Source organism: Rattus rattus, chromosome 14 (genome assembly GCF_011064425.1).
Source record: "Rattus rattus isolate New Zealand chromosome 14, Rrattus_CSIRO_v1, whole genome shotgun sequence".
NCBI classification, from domain to species: domain Eukaryota; kingdom Metazoa; phylum Chordata; class Mammalia; order Rodentia; family Muridae; genus Rattus; species Rattus rattus.
This window is the reverse complement of record NC_046167.1, coordinates 36773905-36796448: the sequence shown is the minus strand read 5'-3', so window position 1 is coordinate 36796448 and position 22544 is coordinate 36773905. Positions and strand designations below refer to the sequence as shown.

The window sequence follows — 22544 nt, the reverse complement described above, 5'->3', positions numbered from 1 at the left end:
CTCACACTTGGTGGTGTACATTTGTTCTGAGGATTTGAACAAATATGTAAGGGAATGTAACCCCCATTACATTATCCAGAATACTATCTTTTTTATACTTTATGTATTTACATTTCAAATGTTATCCCCTTTCCCTCCTCCCCCATACCACCTCCCCAACCCTGCTTCTGTGAAGATGTTCCCACTCACATCTACCCACTCCCATCCACCTTCTCCTACCTCAACACTCTGGCATTCCCCTATACCAGGGAAACGAACCTTCACAGGACCAAGGGCTTCTCCTCCTATTGATGCCAGACAATGCCATCCTCTGCTACATATGCGGCTGGAGCCATAGGTACCTCCATGTGTACTCAATGGTTAGTGGTTTAGTCCCCAGGAGCTCTGGGGGTTCTGGTTGGTAGATATTGTTGTTCTTCCCACAGGGTTGCAAACCCCTTCAGTTCCTTCAGTCCTTTCTCTAACTCCTCCATTGGGTCCCCAATTGCTCAATCCAATGGTTAGTTGCAAGCATACTCATCAATATCACTAAGGCTTTGACAGAGACATCATTTCAGGCTGTCAGCAAGCACTTATTGGCATCAGCAAAAGTGATTGGGTTTGATGGCTGCATCCAAAATAGTGTCTGGGTTTGGTGACTGCATAGAGAATAGATCCCCAGGTGGGGCAGTCTCTGGGTTCCTTCAGTCCCTGCTATACCATTTGTCACTATATTTCCTCCCTTGAATATTTTATTCTCCCTTCTAAGGACTGAAGCATCCACATCTTGGTCTTCCTGCTTCTTGAGCTTCATGTGGTCTGTGAATTTTTTCCTAAGTATTCCAAGCTTTTGGGATGATATCCATTTATCAGTGAATGCATACCATGTGTGTTCTTTTGTGACTTTGTTACCTTATGCGGTAACTAGATATTTTCTAGTTCCATCAATTTGCCAAAGCATTTCATGTAGTTACTGTTTTTAATAGCTGAGTAAATGTACCACATTTTCTGTATCCGTTCCTCTGTTGAAGGGCATCTGGGTTCTTTCCAGCTTCTGGCTATTATAAATAAGGCTGCTATGAACATAGTGGAGCATGTGTCCTTATTATATGTTGGAGCATCTTTTGGGTATATGCCCAGGAGAGGTATAGCTGTGTGCTCAGGTAGTACTATGTCCAATTTTCTGAGGAACCTCCAGACTGATTTCCAGAATGGTTGTACAAGTCTGCAATCCCACCAACAATGGAGGAATGTTCCTCTTTCTCCACATCCTCACCAACATCTGCTGTCACCTGAGATTTTGATCTTAGCCATTCTATCTGGTGTAAGGTAGTATCTCAAAGTTGTTTTGATTTGCATTTTCCTGATGACTAAGGTTGTTGAACATTTCTCAGTCATTCGATATTCTGCAGCTGAGAATTCTTTGTTTAGCACTCTATCCCATTTTTAATAGGATAGTTTTGTTCTGTGGAGTCTAAGTTCTTTGTATATATTAGATATTAGCCCTCTATCAGATGTAGGATTGGTAAAGATCTTTTCCCAATCTTTTGGTTGCCATTTTGTCAGATTGACAGTGCCCTTTGCCTTACAGAAGCTATGTAATTTTATGAGGTCCCATTTGTCAATTTTTGATCTTAGAACATAAGCCACTGGTGTTCTGTTCAGGAAAATTTCTTCTGTGCCTATGTTTTTAAGGCTGTTCCCCACTTTCCCTTCTATTAGTTTCAGTATGTCTGGTTTTATATGGAGGTTTTTGATCACTTCGACTTGAGCTTTGTACAAGGAGATAGGAATGGATCAATTTGCATTCTTCTACGTGCTGACCTCCAGTTGAACCAGCACCATTTGTGGAAAATGCTGTCTTTTTTCCATTGGATAGTTTTAGCTCCTTTGTCAAAGATCAAGTGACCATAGGTGTTTATTTCATTGTAGGGTCTTCAGTTCTGTTCCACTGATCTACCTGCCTGTCTCTGTACCAATACCATGCAGTTTTTATCATGATTGCTCTGTTATACAGCTTGAGGTCAGGGATAGTGACTCCCCAAGAAGTTCTTTTATTGTTGAGAGTAGTTTTTGCTCTCCTGGTTTTTGTAGTTGTTGTTGTTGTTGTTGTTGTTATTCCAAATGAATTTTCAAATTGCTTAATTCTGTGAAGAATTGTGTTGGAATTTTGATGGGAATTTCATTGAATCTGTAGATTGCTTTTGGCAAGATGGCCATTTTTCCTATTTTAATCCTGCCAATCCATGAGCATGGGAGATCTTTCCATCTTCTGAGATCTTTGATTTCTTTCTTCAGAGACTTGAAGTTCTTGTCATACAGATCTTTCACTTGCTTGGTTAGAGTAACACCAAGATATTTTATATTATTTGTGACTATTGTAAAAGATGTTATTTCCCTAATTTCTTTCTAATTTCTGTTTATCCTTTGAGTAGAGGAAGGTTACTGATTTCTTTAAGTTAATTTTATAACCAGCCACTTTGCTGAAGTTGTTTATCAAGTTTAGGAGTTCTTTGGTGCAATTTTTGTGGTCACTTAAGTATAATTGTAGGTTGATGTGTATATGCAGATGAGGGCTGGCATAAGTCAAAATGAGGCCTGTAATTGGACAGTAAAAAAGTAAGGTAGGGACAAAGTTTTTGAAAGGCAGGAGAGAAAAAAAATGGAAGAACCTGTAGAGAGCTTAACAGATAGATGGTATATGCTGGTCTACAGGACACTCAGATTCTCTCTAACGTGGGCTCCATGAGAATTTTATGTTAAAATCCTGATTTGACGAGTTGCCTGCTTCTTATCGATAGGTATTAATAAAAGTGTTATAAAATTGTTTTTATGAATTACCCTGCTAGTGCCATGTGGTTTGATGATGCTGGCTAGCGAGAGTCTGTGGTTATTTTTAATATTTACCACAGCAGGAGGCTCATATTCTCTTAATGTGGGCTCCATGGGAAGTTTGGGTTGATTTCCTGGCATGGCAGATTAGAGGAGCCTAAACAGGCTCATAAAAGTTTGTTTAGTGTACTTCATTTTTTAAAATTGTTTTAATTTTCATAAAGAGTGTGATTTTGAGTCTTGTTGTTATAGTATTTCTCTGGGAGAGAGTGCAAGATACAAACTTTTCTGATTGCTGGCTAAAGGACACCCTATTTTAGGAGAAAGGTTTTGTCTTTGTGCTTTTAAAAAGGGTGACTAGGCTCTGGACACCTTCCAGAGCTATATGGATCAGATTTGATAGAGGTTGGCCTCCTAAAAACTAGATTCAAGAGAATCAAACAAACAAAAAGATATCTTGATGATACTGAAATTTTGTTTTGAGATTTATATCTTGCAGAATGTACAACTTTGGTGAGTTTCATTTTCAGAATGCTACACTGGCCTGCTTGGACTCCTGATCTCAGGGACTTTCAGCCGGATCCAGTCAGGACAGGCATCAGAGGTTACAACAACCATTGAGTGGCCTTCTTAAAGTCAAACAACTCCCCCATTTTCCCTACCTCCCCACCAAAGATATCTCAATGCCCGTATACAGCTTGAAGAAGTTATTGAAGAATCATTGCCCCAATTCCCTAAACTTTGGGAGTCTGAAACTGGTTATTCCAATGTGATGTTTCTGGAAAATTTAGAAATGGCCATAATTTAACGGGGAGGAACTAGCTCAAATTGATTGTACAGCCATAATTTCATTTGGTAGAAATCCTTATATTACTAAGCTGAAATTATAATCTTTTACATTGGTACAGAATTTATTTGATACAAGTTTAAGATTTTCATTGGTATAAATTTCTTATTGATTTAAAACTGAGATTAATATTGTTGCTTACATATAGTCATTGTGCTTATACAACACTACAAAAATACCCAATCTTTTCTGCTGTTAAAAAATTAATCTGAGATGATTAGACATGTAAGTTAAAGGCTAGATAGCAAATGCATGGTTCTAAGTTTACTGCCGGGATGTTTTCAATATAATTTATTAAGAGTAGTTAATGGACAACAATCCATGGTTTTCAAAAATAATCAGAAATCCACAAAAATGTGACATTTAATATTATTTATACTTTTGTTGTTGAGACACATCTGCTCCTAGCAGCTCCCCTTTTGTGGATTCAAAGAAGAAATTGAGTGTCTCTACTTCCAAGTGAGGTAATATATTATAGCTAGGTAGCCACTGGGCAAAATTTGCCTATTTCATCCAGAAAAGGACACACTTGCAGAATAGTCGTCTGATAATATGACTGCTGTCAGATGATACTGGGCCAGAAGGCTGAAGATCGATGCTCTTATATGTTGCTGACAGCAGACTTTACTGGTAGACAGTTATCTCTTCAGCTTGCCTCAGTTCGGGAAGTTCATATTGAGACTTCCTATATTTTCAGATAATATTGGTCATTCTCAGATTTCTGACGGGGTTGAAAACTAGTTATAGTCTCATAGCCCACCCAGGCTATTTAACATTGAAAATGTATGTTTAATTGGATAGTTTTCAGATAGTATACAAGCTAGCCAAGACATATATAAATTTTAATCCTTTCTTAAACTAGGATAGATAACAAAATGTTCTATTTTATTGACAAAAATGGTGGACTGGGTGTTAGGTATTTTTATACTTTATAAATTACAAAATGATAATAGTTGTGCTCAGCTTACATTTGACAGAAAAGTTTTTTTAATTAGACAGAAAGGGGGATGTGTAGGTTACTGTCCATATGTAGGTGAGGGCTGGCACAAGTTAAGGGGAGGCCTGTAATTAGACACTGAAAAGTAAGGCAGAAATAAAGTTTTTGGAAGGCAAAGGAGAAGAAAAAAAGGAAAAACCAAGATGGAGGCAGAGGATGATGACCCAGATCCGTGTGGCCTTAAATAACAGAGGTAGTTATGAATATTTCTTAAGGGTTAGATTTTTATAGGTCAATCTTTATCTTATTTAGGTGGACAGTTTACATCATTATTCAATTGGCTCTGAGTATATTGTGTGGACATATTGTGGATTGGGAATTTAACATATAAATCTGATTACTAAATTTTAAGTTTTTTGAGTCTTGATTTTACCGGTTGCTGGAACCAGAGAGTACCCAGTTGACAGGAAGACAGCCGGGAGAGGGCAGCTAGCTATGGGGGCAGAGAGACTGCTAGGACTAAAAGATAACTAGAGGTAGCACGGAGTGGTGCTCTAGAGCTGGCTGCCACTGAGATGAATTTACCTGCTAATGCCATGCAGCCCTATGGTACCCGCACTAGTGTGGAATCAAAGATTCAACTATTAAATAATTACCAAAACATCACTTATGTATACCATCATATCATCTGCAAATAATGATATTTTGACTTCTTCCTTTCCATTTGTATCCCTTTGGCCTCTTTTTGTTGTCTGATTGCTCTGGCTAGGACTTCAAGAACTATATTGAATAAGTAGGGAGAGAGTGGGCAGCCTTGTCTAGTCCCTGATTTTAGTGGGATTGCTTCAAGTTTCTCTCCATTTAGTTTGATGTTGGCTACTGGTTTGCTGTATATTGCTTTGACCATGTTTAGGTATGGGCCTTGAATTCATGATCTTTCCAAGACTTTTATCATGAAGGGGTGTTGAATTTTGTCAAATTCTTTCTCAGTATATAATGAGATGATCATGCGGCTTTGTTCCTTGAGTTTGTTTATATAGTGGATTACATTGATAGATTTCTGTATATTGAACGATCCCTGCCTCCCTGGGATGAAGTCTATTTTATCATGGTGAATGATTGTTTTGATATGTTCTTGGATTCAGTTTGCAAGAATTTTATTGAGTATTTTTGCATCGATATTCATAAGTGAAATTGGTCTGAAGTTCTCTTTCTTTGTAGGGTCTTTGTGTGGTTTAGGTATAAGTGTAATTGCAGCTTCATAGAAAGAGTTGGGTAGTGTTCCTTCTGTTTCTATTTTGTAGAATAGTTTGAAGATATTGGTATTAGATCTTCTATGAAGATCTGATGGAATTCTACACTAAACCCCTCTGGTCCTGGATTTTTTTGGTTGGGAGACTTTTAATAACTGCTTCTATTTCTTTAGGAGTTAGGGACTGTTTAGATGATCCTGATTAAACCATGGTACCTGGTATCTGTCTGGAAAATTGTCCATTTCATCCAGATTTTCCAGTTTTGTTGAGTATAGGCTTTTGTAGTAGGATCTGATAAGTTTTTAATTTCCTCAGTTTCTGTTGTTATGTCTCTCTTTTCATTTCTGATTTTTCACAGCCCTGAAATAACACTATTTATCCTTTCCCCCTCACCTGGCAATCAAAACCTATTTGCTGTCTTCACAGTTTTAAGTTTTTGGACTGTCATATATTTGGAATCATAGGGTATGCAGCCTTTTATCAAGTGCCCTCCCCCATCTTTTCATGGCCCTGTCCTGTTCTTTATGCATCACAGGTGTTTTTTATGTGCAACCAATGAAGAGCACCCTGGTGTCCTCGGGTTATGACAATTATACATACTATAAATGCCTAGGTGCGTGTTTTGTTTTTGTTTTTGTGTTTACCACCTTTAGGTAATTTCCAAGAAGTACAACTGCTAGATCAGGTATTTTGTTTTCTAAGAAATTGCCAAACTGTTTTCTCAAGACAGTCACAATTTTGCAGTCCCACCAGCAGGATGAGCCTTTTCCTATGGTTCGGTGCCCTCTGTCATGTGGGCCATCCGAACTGATGGATGCGGGTATCTCACTTTATTTTCCGTGCAGGAGAGGATATTTTTCCAAGATATAATATTCTGCAAACCTTTCCTGGCTTCAAAATCCATATAAAACTCATTTTCCCACCTTTGGGCTGCATGTAATGCCTCCAAGTAAGTCAGTGACCGTTGTTACCTTTCTTGCTAGCTGCTTGCTCTCTCTTTAAAGGTCTTTCTTTAATCTCGGTCTTCAATAGTTTAATCATAATGTACATAAGTGTGGCTCTCTTCATACTTATCTCATTATGAACTTGCCAATATCTTGGACATTTCACCTATTTTGAAAGCATCTTGGCCATTATTGCTTCAAATGTCCTATCTTCTCCCTCCTTTCCCTTCTAGAACTAATTACACATATGTTAGGACCTTTGCTGCCTCCTATGTCTAGTAATTTGGGGAATATTCTGGACATAGTAAATGACACTATGTTGTGGAAATTCCAAGCTTTGTTTGTGCTCTCAAGAATATGGCCTTTGTTTTAGTGGTAAACAGCTGGAATGATGGACCTGGACCTCCAAACTCCACGTGTTCTCTACTCGGGTTTTAGCCTTATGTGGGTTGCTTACTTTGCCTTGCCTATATTATGTAGAGCTGGAATTTTCAAAACAGAATTCATCCTGTTTCCTCCTTACTAGGATTCCATCCTAGGACTCCTTACTTTCTGAAACATTCTCCTTCATGGTTCAGTTTCTGTTGTCTCCGAATGAATCTTAACAGGTAACCCGTAAGAATACAGTTTCTGAATTTCACATTCCCTTTGCAAGTTGAACACTATGCTCAGTCAACGAAAATGAAAAGCTAGCATCACCCCTGCTTTCTTCTGGGGTTAGCTCCTGTCCATTTCCTGCTCAGTTTGCTTGTTTTTAATGCTTTTGTGTAGTTCACTTTTGCATTTTGTCCAAGAGTTATGTGCTCCTTCTGAAACGGTTGATCTGACCAACACCTCTTTATTGCTATCATACTTCATCATCTATTTAAATTAAATTCATTTTAAACCTTTTTATTCTTTTAAAAAAGAATTGTTTATTTATTTTATGTATCTGAGTACAGTGTAGCTGTCTTCGGACACATCAGAAGAGGGCATTGAGTCCAACTACAGATGTTTTTAAGACACCATGTGATTGCTAGGAATTGAACTCAGGACCTCTGGAAGAGCAGTCAGTGCCCTTGCAACCTTCCCCCTCAAAAGAAAAGAACATAAAATAGAGTCTTAAAAAATAAAATAAAAAGAAAAAAATCTCATCGTGGAAGCTATAGTGTGTCGGTGTGTCTGTCCCACAGTATACCCCTTTGTCCACACTTCTTTACTTGCAAGTGTTCATTGCAATGTCACTGTTCTGTTTTGAGGCCTCTGGCTTCTGCTACACTATCAACACTGGATCTTCACAGGGACTCCTCTTGGATATTCTCTTGTTGCTCTGTGTCTTGGAGATCCTGTAGCTTTGGGTCTGCAGGACCAGCCCCTTCACTCAATCCAGCAGTTCATAGATGGGGTAAATGTTGGGGTGGACCAACTCAAAGCTGTAGGTCTGAGCCTGAGAGATAGCAACCCAGGTCATGGACGTCTGTTTGACCTTTGGTAGTAATTTGAGCCCCAGAAACCAGCACAGACCCTAGCCAACAGGACCATGAACCCAGACATGGCCCTTGGCTGCAGCTGGGGCCAGGACCTCACCATGGCCTCCACATATCTACCTGTTCTTCACCACCATCTAGTCTCCAGTCCCACCTTTCTCCATGGTGTACAAACCCCTTTGCTTCATTTTTCTCTCATCTTTGTACCACTCACTCTGTCTTTCCCATCTGTCCATCACACATTCGTCCACTGTAGTGGTGACTGTGTCAGGTGCCTGGGTGTCTTTCTTCTGGCTGCCCAGGACTGGGACAGGTGCTTGGGTGTCTCAATTCATCATTTTAAAAGATAAATCTACTTTTAAATGTAGATCCCTGGTGTGTGTGTGTGTGTGTGTGTGTGTGTGTGTGTGTGTGTGTGAATGAATTCTGTTGCTTCCCTATCTACATATGGTTTGACTTTTTTTTCCTTTTTTTTCATATACAAATCCCTTGAAAAGAACCTGCTCACATGTTAGTGAGCCCTATCTAGCTTTTCTGGTCCAAAAAAAAAAAAATCAACAAGAGGCTAGGGAGCAAAATCAGCTACTCACAACTCACAACTCACAACTGCTTATAACTCCAGCTTCAAGGAATCCAACATCCTCTTATATTCTGTGGCCACCTTCACTCACGTGTACACATCTCTAAACACACATACATACACACACACAGAAACACACACAATTAAAACTAAAATAAGGAAGATAGATGGAGTATGAGTTGGGGGTTAATGTAATAAAACATATATAAAATTATCTAATAATTCAAAAATATTATATTAAAATAAAGTAAGAGGCTGGGGAGATAGTTTAGAAGTTAAAAGCTCTTGTAGAGAGCTTGGGTTAGATTCCCAGCCCCCACCTAACAGCTCACAACTATCTGTAACGCTAGTTCCATGGATCCCATGTCTTTGTATGATTCCTGTAAGTATCAGTCATGCATGTAGTACACAATTATCCATGTAGACAAAAATTCACACAGCTGTAAATGAAAATATATCGAAATAAATAAGCAAATTAAAAAAGATTAAAGTAACTTCCTATATCCTTTCTAATGACAACACAATCAAACCTAAAATTGACAGCAAACAAATTTTTTTAAATACACAAAATTGGAGGCTGGAGAGATGGCTCAGTGGTTAAGAGCACTGACTGCTCTTCCAGAGATTCTGAGTTCAATTCCCAGCAACCACATGGTGGCTCACAACAATCTGTGGGATCTGATGCCCTCTTCTGGTGTGTCTGAAGACAGCTACAGTATACTGATATAAAATAAATCAATCTTTTTTAAAAAATTACACAGAATCATGGATATTAAACAACTCCTCACTGAATGATGAATGGGTCAAAGAAAAAAATCAAGAAAGGAAGGAAAAAAGAAACAAACAAACAAACAAACAAAGAAAAGAAGAAAGGAAGGAAGGAGAGAGAGAAGGGGAGAAGGGAGAGAGAGAGAGAAAGATCCACGGATTTATGGGGCTAACTGAAAATGAAAACACAACCCAACAGAAGCTCTGGTACACTGAAAGCAGCACTGTGAAGGAAATTTATAGCTCTATGTGCCCACATTGAAAAGTCAGAAAAAGAACAAATAAATGAGATAATGGTGCAATTCCATAATTTAGAAAAACAAGAACAAAACAAATCCAGTAGACAGCAAGATTTAAAATCATGGCAGAAATTAATAAAATAGAAACAAAGCAATATGAACAGTCAATGAATCTAAGAGCTGGTTCTTTGAGAAGGTAAGCAAGACTGACACACCCGTGCCCCAGCTAACCAGGACAGGGATCCAGACTCATTGAACCAGAATTGAACATGAAAACATTACAACCAACTCCAAAGAAATTCAAACTATCTATAAGGGAATATTTTAAAAACCTGTATTCTATTAAGCTGAGAAATCTAAAAGAAATAATGGATTTCTAGATTCAGCCAAACTACCAAAATTAAACCAAGAAGAAGTGAACAACCTAAACAGACCCATAACAAATGAGGAAGTTGAAATTGTAGTAAAAATTTATTTTTTAGTTAAAAAAAAGCCAGGTCCAGATGGAGTCACAACAGAATTCCACTAGATATTCAAAGGTTTGTGTCAATTCTCAACCTATTCCAAAATAGAAATAGGAGAACACTCCCAAATTCCTCCCACGCAGCCAGTATCATTCTACTACTGATAGATAGATAAAAAAATAGATAAAAAAAAAAAGAAAACTACCACTTACCAGGCCAATATCCCTGGTAAATGTAGACTCAAGAAATGCTCAAACAAAATGACTGCAAATGAATTTAGACATGCAAGTCAGTAATAAAGGTGAACTACATGAATGGACTTAAATACAAAAAATACATCTCAATAGAGGCAGAAAAAAATCTTTGACAAAAATCCAAAAAGCCTTTGATAAAAGACCCAGAGAAGTAGGACTACATAGTTCATCATAATAAAGGCTATATATGAGAAAACCCACAGAAAACATCATGGACAAAAACTTGAAACATCCCCCTGAAGTCAGGGGTGAAAGGAGATATGCACTGCCCCCGCTCCTTTCCAATATTGTGCTCAAAGCAGTAGCTGGAGCACCAAGGACATTAAAATAACGTGAATGGGAAGGAATAAGCCAAAGTATCCCCATTTGCAGATGACATGATATCATAGCTTTTACTTGTCCTGAATTACCCTTTAGTTCTATTCCTGTGGCTGAGTAAAAATGTAAGCTATTTTTTCAAGGTTGCAGACATTTCTGGGAACATGTCCAGGCATCCCATTCAATTATTCTCTTTTTATTAATGAAGATTTTATACAGTTCTTTTGGAAGTTCGAACAGTAAGTTTCTGAATTAAAGGAACTCATGTACAGTGGTATTATTTGAAAAGAGAAAGAATTGTCACAGTAAGACATGTCTTAGAGCCAATGAGACCACTGCAGAGGAACCAGAAGACCCATAGAGTTAACTCAGTTCAACAACTGCGTATGTGACAAGCCATGCTTGCTGAGGGAAACCCTTTGGAATAGACAGTTCATAGCTTTTTTTTAAACTGCTTTATTGGGTCTGGGGATGTAACTCAGTTTGTAGGTGGCTTGACCAGCCTTCATGAACCCTGGGTTCTATCCCTGGAATCACATAAGCCAGGTGTGGTACTGCATATCTATAATTCTAGCACCTCAGAAGTAAAGGCAGGAGGATCAGAAATTTCAAGGTAATCTTCAGCAAGTTCACCATGGTATATATAAGCCTCTACCTCAGTAAGGGAAAAAAAAGAAAAATATCAGCTTTATTAAGGTATTCAGGCCCAGTGTCCCCAGTCAGAATATGAAATCTTAAATGCTCCAAATTAAATTTTTTTGAGCATTGAGATACATCATAGATGGAAACTGCACTTGGCATCATGACAAGTTTCAGTTGAAGCCCAGGCACATGAAAAGCACAGTGTCAAATGACCTCTGCCCGTGTGTACAAGGCATAGGCAATCAGGTGCCACTGAGTTTGTCATCATCAGAATAATGTTTCTTTTAGAGTTTGCAAAGGGCACTACTTATCCTGAAACATTTGAGAAGAAAATGAGCCCTTCTAACTGAAGCAATCTGTAAGTCACTCATAACGTTGATTTTCACCATGAGGCATCGGCGTTTCCTTCTCCCTCCCGGTTGCCTTGTGCATCTCCCACGTATATTTGTGTCAGATATTGTTTACCACGGTGTATTGACACTGCTGTCGGCCTAACCATCTGCCACACTGGCCTCCTTCCTGAGGATATGCTCTTAACTTTGTGTCTGGGCCCTTAGGTCACTACCTGGAATAAACAGATACTCAACATATGCCTACTGAAGAAATGAATGGCTGTGCTGGAGGAGTAACACCACCAGATTAAATAAACCAGCTATGTCTATAAAAACTTAAAGGGAAAGGTTTTGGAAGCATATATGAGTCTGTGTTGTTAAAACTGACTTTCTTTTTCAGTTTGTGCTTCCAATGGCAATTTCTTTCCAGACTTTCAAAAGATATCTCTGTAACAAGCCATTTCTAATGGAGTTAGTTCTTGGGGAAAGAGGTCCCCTAGGAACCTGCAAATAACCCAGGGCTGTTGTTTGTTCTCCACAAACTGATGGAAAGGCCCTAATGCTGAAGATGCATAATCATACATGCATCGCTGAACACAGAAAAGTCAAGAAGGTTCCTACCTAGAGTCTTAATATCCATGAGTTCACGGTACTGGAAGACACTTCACATGCTACCAAAGGAGAAAGAATACCAACACAGCTATAAACTCTTCCTTCTACAATGGTGACCTGCCTCAAAGGTAAGTATAGACTTAGATTTTTCTCTACTTTATTTAGGGTTCTTAAATGCCTCAACCTCTGTTCTAGCCCAGTGACCAGAGGTTGGAGAGAAAGAAGGTTAATAGGAAAAGGGGGTTGTGGACCTGTTTTGTAGTAGCTCTTTGGGGAGATTTTGCTCTTTGTTGTCAGGATACCAATTGTCCAGTTCAATGGCAAACACCAAGCATGAATCAGTAGCAGTGGCATGATCCAGCAGAAATCATGAGGCTCTGTCAAATCAGTACGAGTCAATGGAAATTACCAGAATCAGCCAGAATACCATGACAAAAATTTTTATGCATTTCTCTCTATGAAGTGAAGACCATCAAAGACCAGCAAAGCATAGTATGGTATTGCAATGCAAGAGTGACCTCTCACTATTTATGGAGTTTCATTTATACTCTTTCCAAATATCATGTGTCCTCTGAAGCATCCCCTCCAGCAAAACTTCACATGCCTTCTCATGTGTCTGCTTCAGTCAAACATTCTCTCACAAGACAATGTCCAGAAAAACACCACATGGCACAACTGTGCTTCTAAAGAAGCCAGGACTACCTGCTTCAGATAAGTTGGTGCAATAGTGGCATCAAGCTTGTTAAAGTAACCAACCAATATCTGATGTGAGTTAGGGCCATCTCCATGAGATGGAACCTGTACTCAATGCTTCTTGGGTGGCCAAGAACCTGAGACTAGATAGATCAGAGACCTAGGGAAAAAACAAATACAAACAAAAACAAATCCTGATGTAGGGATATCACAATTAAATGATGCCTTGTGACATTCTGCTATACTCATAGATCAGTGCCTTGCTCAGCCATCATCAGAGAAGGCTCTTCTTGATACAGAAAGTAACAAATATAGTGACCCACAGTCAGGCAGTACACAATGGAGAAGAGATCTTGGAACACTCAGCCTTAAAAGGGATGTCCCCATCAAATGCCTCCTCTCAGTGATGAAGGAACTCTGTGGAAGAAGATGTAGAAAGAATGTAAGACAGAGATGTAAGGTGATGCAGGACACCAAGGAATCAAGGTCTTTTAGAAACAGCAGGGCTGGACATGTGTGAACTCAGAGAGTTTGAGGCAGCATACATGGTGCTTACACAGGTGTGCACCAGATGGGGTTCTAGAGCTGAAACAAGTGGGCATATTATCCCATCCCTAATCCGGAAGCTATATCTAATTGATAGCCATTTGCAAATGAAAAATTAGTTTTCTCCAAGGGAGTCTCAATGGGGAATCAAAGCATTCTTTTTTTTTTTTTTTTTTTTTAAGATTTATTTACTATATGTGAGTACACTGTAGCTGTCTTCAGACACACCAGAAGAGGGCATCGGATCCTATGACAGAGCCACCATGTGGTTGCTGGGATTTGAACTCAGGACCTTTGGAAGAGCAGTCAGTGCTCTTAACCGCTGAGCCATCTCTCCAGCCCGAATCAAAGCACTCTTAAGAGTAGGCCTCATTCTCAGCGGTATATGGCCAACAGAAAGCCAAAAGCCACTCAATGGCATCTTTGGGGTTTGAAGGTTCTTTATCAAGAGTTTTACTTTGGTTTTTTCCTTTACAGATTCTTTTCATATATATATTTCAAGTTTTGTGCTTTTATGGTGTTCCTGTGTTTATAAATGTATGTGTCTCTGTATCTTTATGGGTTTCTTGTGCTGTTTCTTTAGTTCATTTTTTTCTTTGTTCTTTTTCCTGTTCTAATTGGTTTGTTTTGTTTTATCTTATTTTATTTATTATTATTCCTTAGATGCCTGTTTGTTTTCTTTCTTTTTTTGCCAAGATGTGACTATTAACTGACCAGGTTATAAAAATACCATGGTCAAAACCTTAGTTCATCTGCCTAACAAGCCTGTTTATCTGGCCTTCCCTGTTGCCAGCATCTCCACCTTCTACAAAGTGAGTTGTCTTTTTCTTCATTCCACCTCATGGGGAAGATAGTTTGAAGGGCCATAGGAAGTTATTTGCTTCCTTGAACATTTCCCAACTACATAGATCTCATGAATTAGATCTTCCATGCAAATGATGCCAAATTTACCAAGAGATTGAGCAATCAAGGAATTATCTGTCAAGGCAATCCGCTTTTTATTGATTTTGCCATTCTTGCTTGTAGATGAGCACATTTACTGACTTCAGGTCGGGGTTCTCCCATGCAATGTATGATTCCACAATCCTTCAGCGTGTTAACTGAAGCCTTGTTGAGCTTAACAAAGGAGCCATTGAAGAGCTGCTGAAGACGAAGCAGCTGCAGTACCTTGCACACCTTTGGGCTTACTCCACTGATACCTCAGATCCTGGTGACAAAGGCCAGTTTTGGTTCTGCGGGCACATAGAAGTTCCCAGCTTTCCTTGCTATCTATCTTAGCCATGTGACTCTCAGTCCGGGACATCTGCCTATACTCCTTGTGATAGTGCTTCGCCTTCTCATAGATGAACTTCCTCCTTGTCTTTCAGTGTCTTCAGGGCAAACTTCTTCCTCAGTTGCTTCACCTTCGACTCCGCAAAATTCCTTTGCTTTTTAAGGGTTTCTGGCACAGCAGCAACCTTCTTTTTCTTCTCTGTACAGCTTCCATGGTTCTAGTCAGAAAAAGAGAGCGCGCCTGCTTGCCATCTAACAAGATAGTAGGAGCATGGAACCAGAATGGAGGAAAGGTGGGGAGGAACGGGGAGGAATATGGAAAGAGGAAACAGTAATAAATATATTTTATGAAAAAAAATCTATGTTCAATAAGAGAAAAATACATAAATATATTTGTACCACTAAAACAAGCCATTCACTTTCATTCAACAGAATGGAAATGCAAGTATTGTCTCCTTTAATGGACTATTTTTGATTTGTAGCTTCTTTGACATGAAAAGGATCCTTACGTAAAAGAGAATATTTAGTTTAAATACTCTTTCTGTACTTATTCATAGTGTACTGAATAATCAAACATAATACTTTTCCTTCCAGAACCCTGGCACTTATTAAAAAGAAAGACAGAAATGTGTGTCTGGAAGCTTGTTTAATTGATCCCAAGGTTGCTTTTAGAGAAGAAACTCCAAGAAGCTGCTCACCTAGGCTCCTTACACTTCATGTTTCCTTGCAGAGGTGGCCTTACTAAGCTGTTGTCAATACTGACATGTTTCCATTGCTGGAGCAGCTTGTTGGCTGCTCAGAGTTCTTTCTACACACTGGAATCCAAAGCAAAAGCAGCTGAGTAATGTTTTTGTTTAAGCTTCAAGTAAGAACAATTTTTTGAAGTATGAAGAGATGGAATGAAGTGCTTTTCAGGAAGGAAAACGATCCAGTGTCAGGGTGGGACCAGTGGATAGGGCCTAAACTGGATCCTTTTCCTTCTGAAGAGTACTTCACTGCATCCCTCCACACTTCAAAGACTTTTCCTCTGAAGACCTAAATGTTTCCATCCTAGACTAGTAAAACAACCTGTTTCCAGTCACTCTCCCAGTAAAGATACTGTGACCCATCAGTGCCTTTACTTGGGATTGAACCCAAGGCTGGGCAACTGCTCTGTCACCGAGATACAGCCCCAGACCCAGCATGCTTTGTGGAGGAAATCGAGTGTGTGGGTAGAGAGGGAGAAAAAAGAAGATAACATTTTTTTCTTAGGACTAAAACTTGGTAGAAGTAGTAAATGAATTTGCAGATGCTGTCAAGTAAAACAGCAAGGGAAGAAGAAAAGAAGAAATTAGCTGATTGGTTACCTTAAATGCATCACACATAAAAGAAAGATTTTTTTCAAGTCTTCCAACCACTGAAAGGAATATATTGTGTGATTGTGTAGCATGGAGAAACTTGCTAAGAGGCAGACGATGCTGCATTTAGAGTCTCTATCTGCCCCTTGATAGACTTCTTAAGAATCTTGGTGTCTTCATGTGTAGATGGAATGACTACAAAAGTACCCACCTTGCAGTGCTGCTTTAAAAATAAGATATATCACAAATATGATGATGCTTATCATGGTTATGGTTTTACTGCTGTGAACAGACACCATGACCAAGGCAACTCTTTTAAGGACCACATTTAATTGGGGCTGGCTTAAAGGTTCAGACGTTCAATCCATTATCACTAAGGCAGGAACATGGCAGCATCCAGATAGACAGCATGTAGATGGAGCTGAGAGTTCAACATCTTCCTCTAAAAGTTGTTAGCAGAAGACTTGACTTCCAGGCAGCTATGGTGAGAATCTTAAGCCCATACCCACAGTGACACACCTACTCCAACAAGGCCATGCCTCCTAATAGTACCACTCAGTGGACAAGCATATATAAACCATCACATTCCATTCCCTGGCTCTCATAGGCTTGTTCAAACACATGAGTCTATGGGGGCCATATCTAGCCATAGCATAATAAAAAGTACATCTTGTCCGACTTCCAAAGTCCCCATAGTCTACAGCAGTCTCAACAATGTTAAAAGTCCAAAGTTCTAAATCTCTTCTGAGATCCATCCAGTCACTTAACTGTAATCTCCAAAGCAAAACAGGAAACCAGGTGGGCAAACTCCAAACTGTGCATCACCATGTTTGATGTCAAAGCAGTTCTCAGATCTCCAACTCCTTTTTCGTCTTTGTTGACCACAACAAACTTCTTTTCCTGGGATGGTTCCACTCCCTGTTAACAGCATTCCTCAGGCAATCTCCTATGACTGGCATCTCAAAAATCTTGAGGTCCCCAAGGCAACTTCAATGATACAGATTCTTATTTCAATGTCTGGGATCTATACATGATAATCTGGGCTTCTCCAAAGGCCTGGCATCACTTCTCCAGCTCTGCCCTCTGTAGCACTCTAAACTCAGGTTGATCCCCTCCACTGTCACTGCTGTTCTTGATGATTAACATCCCATGGTACCTGCGTCTCCAATATACTGAGGATGTCTGCTGTAACTAGGCTTCACCAATAGCCTCTCATAGGCTCTTTTCACAGTGCTAAGCCTCAAATCCTTTGCATGACCCCTTCAGTCCTGGGCCATCAACTACACCTGAGGCTGCACCTTCACCAATGGCCTTCCATAGCCTCTCACTGTGTAAGGCTCTTACATCTTACTAAGTCCAGTTGCAGCATGAGGTACAACCTTGGCTATCTCTAGAACAAAGCTTCTTTGTGCTCTCAGAAAATACTTCCCAGAAGATTTCACCTCAGTGATGCTGGTTTCTTCTTAATCACCACAATTTCTTAGCTCCAGCTGACCAACATCAATTGTCCCAGTAGTCTCCTTCTCTTGACTATAAAGCCAGAGCCACGTGGCCAAAGCTGCCCAGTTCTGCTGCTTGCAGGAACAGGAACATTGCCCCCTTGTTCTATTACATTATTATTAGCTTCCTCTTTTCCAACTCCTTCCCTGCCTAAACTTGACTGTCATGGATCTTGCTTACAGATCTTGCCTGTCTCCTGGGATTAAAAGTGTGTACCACCATGCCTTGATTTAAGCTTTTCTTCGCCTAGAACTTGTTGTGTCTCAGGCTGGCCCTGAATTCTGCCTGGCTTTACTTCCTGAGACTAAATTTCCTGGATTTAAATTTAGCTGGGTAGGATCTTACACCAAGGTCACCACTCCCTTAATTCAAGTTAGTATTCTTGAACACAGGATTCAGCTCCATTTCACTTCCTGGTGCCCCTTTAATACTTGAACTATATATTTTATATTTTTCCTTTCTGAGCTTGCTATGCTTATCCAAAACACTCTTCATGAGACTTAACCAGAAAACAAAGTCTATGATGGGTGTTTCTGAGACTTCCTTTATCAATTCGACTAATCTGTGTCTATTCACCTTAGCCTCAGGCAGGCCCTTCAAACAAGAGCAAAAAGCAGCCATGTTCTTTCTTCATCAAAATACTATAAAAAGTAGTCTCTAGGCCACATACTGAAGTTCTTCTCCACTGAAACCTCTTGGGCCAGGTCTGCACAATTCAAATCACTCTTGGTAACAAAGTCTTTCATATCCCTACTAGGAGAGCCCATTAAGCCCCTTTTACAGCATTTTACTGCTTTTCAAATCCAAAGTCCCCAAATCTACATTTTTTTCCAAACAAAAGCATGGTCAGGCCTAGCACAGCAATATCCCAGTCCCTGGTTCCAACTTCTGTCTTAGTTAGGGTTTTACTGCTGTGAACGGACACCATGACCAAGACAATTCTTATAAGGACAACATTTAACATTGGGGCTGGCTTACAGGTTCAGAGGTTCAGTCCATTATCACCAAGGCGGGAGCATGGAAGTATGCAGGCAGGCATAGTGCAGGTGGAGCTCAGAGTTCAACATCTTCCTCTGAAGGCTGCTAGTGGAAGACTGACTTCCAGTCAATTAGAGTGAGGGTCTTAAGCCCACACTCACAGTGACACACCTATTCCAACAAGGCCACACTTCCTAATAGTGCCACTCAGTGGACCAAGTGTATACAAACCATCACAATGCTTGAATGACATTCAACAAATATTGAGCATGGTTATTCCTTTTAGTAATCCAGTCATTTAAGCTCCTCCTATTTCTTCTTCCTTAGGGGTTATGAGCTGTAAATGAAGAGGCACAAACCCATAAAATGAACTTGCCTTAGAGCAATAACTGTATTTCATTTATTGTTGTATTCCCAATGACCACCATAATATTTGACACATACGCAAACATCGGTTGGTAATATAAAGCAATCACTAGCATAAAACACAATTTTAGCTGCAAGTGCCATGCATTGAATTATATTATCCCCAAATTCACATGCTGAATTCTTCACCTCTGATATTTCACAATGTGATCCTATGTGATAAGACTGTTGATATAACTAAGATAAAGTCATACTGAAATGGAATGGGCCCTTACTCCAGTACAACAGACATGACCACCATGGGAGAATGATGACTAATACTGAGGTACTTCCTCTGCAGTCCAAGGAACACGATAGATTTCCATGAATCCAGAATCTAGAAGAGAGATTTTATTCCGTGTCAGAAGAACAAAACTCAATAACTCAGTGGATAAGAATAAACACTTGCCAGAAGCTTGATGATTTGAGCTAAATTCTTCAAAGCCATATTGTGGAAGGAGAGAAACAATTCCCACAAATTTGCCTCTGACCTCCATCTTCTGCCATGGTACATGTGTTCTCACAATCACACACACATAAATGTAAAAAATAAAAAAAAACCCTCAATAACACAGTGATCTCATACTTATAGCTTCAAGAACTATGAAATGATAAATTTCTGTTGCTTAAAGCCATTCAGTTTGTGGTATTTTATTCTTACAGCCTAGCAACCTGATAAGGAAAATTAGTAGCATTATCTAAATGCTATAATTCTTTGATGGATTGAATGTGCTCTGAAGAGAACCTTCAACAGATATTATTTTATATAAGCACAAGGTTAAATGGTAAAACAAAGGTAAATAAAAAGACAAAATTGTTTCGTGGGTGCAACTCTTCTCAGTGTTTAATTTAATTTTGTTTTGTTGATACAAGGTATTGCTATGCAATCTAGGCTGGCCTTGAATTGTAGTCCTCCTGCCTCTTCCTCTAAGATGGCTGGGTTATAAGCATCACATTCTCCAGTTAAGCATAGGAACAGGTCAAGTTCCTGGCCCCAAGACAAGAGGAAATCAGGAACATAACCAATTTCAGAGTCAAGGACTCTTCCATTTACCTACGCATGGGAAAAACTCCTCCTGTCAAGAGTAGTATATTGCTAAATAGATACGGTAAACAGGCAGAGACAGTAACAGTTCCATTTGCTGATTTTTCTGTAACTACTTTTAACATGTTTACAAGACTAATAAGCCAAATTTCTATGTGTATGAATTAATTAGGTTTCTCATAACTGTGAAAATATACCAGACAAGAGTGACTTAAAGGTCCGCCATCTTGTGGGAGCGAAACCTACACCTGGCTGGGAGCAGCCTGTGCGGAGGTCCCTGGCCAGTATCGCTTCCACCTGTCTACAAGCATGGGGAATATCTTTGCAAATCTCTTCAAGAGACTTTTTGGAAGAAAAAAGAAGGAAAGAAATGCTCATAGTGGGCTGGATGCTGCAGGGAAGGCAACAATTCTATATACACTGGACGAAATTGTGACTACCATTCCCACCATTGGTTTTCAACATGGAGACAGTTGAAGCTTCAAAGTTTGGGATGTGAGCAGCCAGGACAAGATCCAGCCCCTGTAGCACCACTACTTCTAGACCACCCAAACCTTTATCTTCACAGTGGTTTACCAATGACAAAGAGCATGTGAATGAGGACCATGAAGAGCTCATGAAGATGCTAGCTGAAATGAGTGCTGGGATGCCATTCTCTTGGTGTTTCTAACAATCAGGACCTCCCCATGCCATGAACCCAGCCAAAATCACAGATGAGTTGGGGCTGCACTTTCTACGCCACAGGAACTGATACATTCAGGCCACCTTTGCCACCAGTGAGAATGGGCTCTATGAAGGACTAGATTGGCTGTCTAATTAGATCTGAAACCAGAAGTGAACCAGAACACTCCCACCCCCTCACTTCCTCTTTTCTGGACTCTGCTTTCCTCTCATGTGGCAAACGTGCGACTCTGTGGTCCCGAGTGTCATAAACTGTCTCCATGGGTTGTCTCCAAGTCACAGAGTGCTTTTGCACTGTGCAGACGCAGCCTGCAGCTGAGTTTTTTTATTTAATGTAAATAGTTTCTGTTCCCACTGAGGCAGTTTCTGGTTCTCCTATGAAATATTATTTTGCTTTTTTACTCCAAAAGGAGAATCAACTCACTGTCAATACAAAGAAGGGATTTGGGTGTAGGATCTGGCCTCCGGGAGCCATTTGGTGGTTGGTTTTAACAGAGTAATAATCATGCTATAAGATGAGATGCTTGAAATTTCCTCTGCTTGGGAAATAGTAGAACATTTGTGACAAGAAAGTAGAGAAAGAGAACAAGGAGGATGGAAAAGCTTAAGCAGAAATGGAGGTACAGTGATGGAAAAGAGAAAGAGATTGGGGAGGGACAACCAAAACTAAAGATGTGTGAAATCATGTGGATCAACTAGTATATAATAAAATTTAAAATGTAATTAAAACAAGAGTTTTAATGGATATAGCCTGCATGAGTGGATAATGCTGCCCCTAGAAGCCATGTTATTAAATTAAAATCCCAGTGCTTGATGGAATAGCTTCCATGAATTGTTAGTTAGGAAGGTTCTGAGGCCAACAAAATAACACAGGCTATTATCATTAATCTTTGTCGTCCACCATAGCCAGATGGTAAGACCTTATGATGACACAACATATTTTGGAATTAGGGCATAGACAAATGCAGCTGGAACTGAGTTGGAAGCTTCTTCCCTATTGGCTAACTTTCATAGTGGGTGCTATGAAAATACAGGCTATTAAAGTAGAAAAATCAGCAGTCTTCCTCAGTTGAGAACCCTGTGAACTACAATACCAACCTGTCAGGCAAAATGTGTACACTGGTGCAGTAGTGATGACTATGGAGTTCATAGGCACCAGTGGGAACTTAATGCTATTATTATGCAAACATACCTGTTGTCCTCAGTGAAGTTATATTCACACACACACACAAAGACTTTGTATGTCTAACATAAGTGGGTTTTTAATTGAACAAAGAAATCTCCTATGACTAGATCAGCCTAGTGCTCAAGAGTTCAGTATCACCAAAATGGCTTTGGAAAAATCAGCCAGAAAGGATGAAAAGAAATACTGGATTTCCTACCAGTTGTTAGATAAGGATTAACTTAATTTTGAAATATGTAAGGATAGAACTTGTGTATTTATGTTATGCCTTGGTCAGTAATAAAAACCTTGTGATCACTTGTCTGAAATAACAAAGGAGTCATTATCTCATATCACAGGGCTTATAGGGAAAGGACAGGCGATATGGAAGGATGATTGACACAGAGGACTTTGGTTTTCTCATATGTTCACTTAACATTTTAAGCTGATATAAAAAT

The 22544-nt window shown here is 39.5% G+C and overlaps 2 pseudogenes; one reads left to right on the top strand and one right to left on the bottom strand.

The window, feature by feature from the left end:
- Positions 1–14449: 14449 nt before the first annotated feature.
- LOC116883193 lies at positions 14450–19646 on the bottom strand (annotated as a pseudogene).
- A 906-nt stretch (positions 19647–20552) lies between these two features.
- On the top strand, positions 20553–21081 carry LOC116883979 (annotated as a pseudogene).
- Positions 21082–22544: the final 1463 nt, after the last annotated feature.